Below are 1,107 nucleotides of genomic sequence, written 5' to 3' on the forward strand. Positions count from 1 at the left end.
AAAAGGATTCTGGTCCGTGGATAATCCGTGAGTGATTTGTCACGGATTACCCACAAAACAAAATCGTTTTTCCATTTTCGATCATTCAACGTTGTTTTTTCGTTCCATATTTATATCAATTTACTAAATCAATGCATTTTTTTTCATCAACTTCTTATACCCATACTCGTACATATGTATGTGAATAAGTTGATAAAACAAAAGATACATTTATATATTAAGTATGTATGCATATATATTTGTAATATGTCGATAAAACAAAGAAATACATCGATTTATTATACATTATAAAGGATAAAAACAAAGACAACAACGTTAAATGGTCAAAAATGGAAAAACTCTTCATTGTTGTGGGAAATATGTGGGTGATTATCCACAGATTACCCACACACCAAATTTGTTTTTTCAAGTTTTGATCCTTCAACGTTTTTTTTTTTCTTTCCATGCTTAACATAACTTAATTAATCATTGTATTTCTTTGTCTTATCAATTTAGTAGATACATATACATACACATGCATATACGAGTTTACTAAGTTGATGAATTAAAGGAGTATACTGAATTATCTGTTATGTATACATGTATAAAAGTATTTATGTATGTTTAAGTGTATTTGTGAAATAAGTTGAACAAACAAGTCAATACATCAATTTATTAAGTTTTGTAAAAGATTAGACAAACAGAACAACATTTAATGATCAAAAACTGAAAAAAAGGATTCTGGTCCATGGATAATCTGTGGGTGATTTGCCACAGATTACCCACAAAACAAAATCGTTTTTCTATTTTCGATCCTTCAACATTTTTTTTCGTTCCATATTTATATCAATTTACTAAATCAATGCATTTTTTTGTTTCATCAACTTATTATACCCATAAATATACATATGTATATGAATAATAAGTTAATAAAACAAAAGATACATTTATGTATTAAGTATGTATGCATGTATGTTTGTAATATGGTGATAAAACAAAGAAATACATTGATTTATTATACATTATAAATGATAAAACAAAGACAATAACGTTAAATGGTCAAAAAATGAAAAAACTCTTAATTGTTGTGGAAAATCTGTGGGTAAACATCCGTGGAAAATTTGTGGG

The sequence above is a fragment of the Lactuca sativa genome, chromosome 4, assembly GCF_002870075.4.
Source record: "Lactuca sativa cultivar Salinas chromosome 4, Lsat_Salinas_v11, whole genome shotgun sequence".
NCBI lineage: Eukaryota > Viridiplantae > Streptophyta > Magnoliopsida > Asterales > Asteraceae > Lactuca > Lactuca sativa.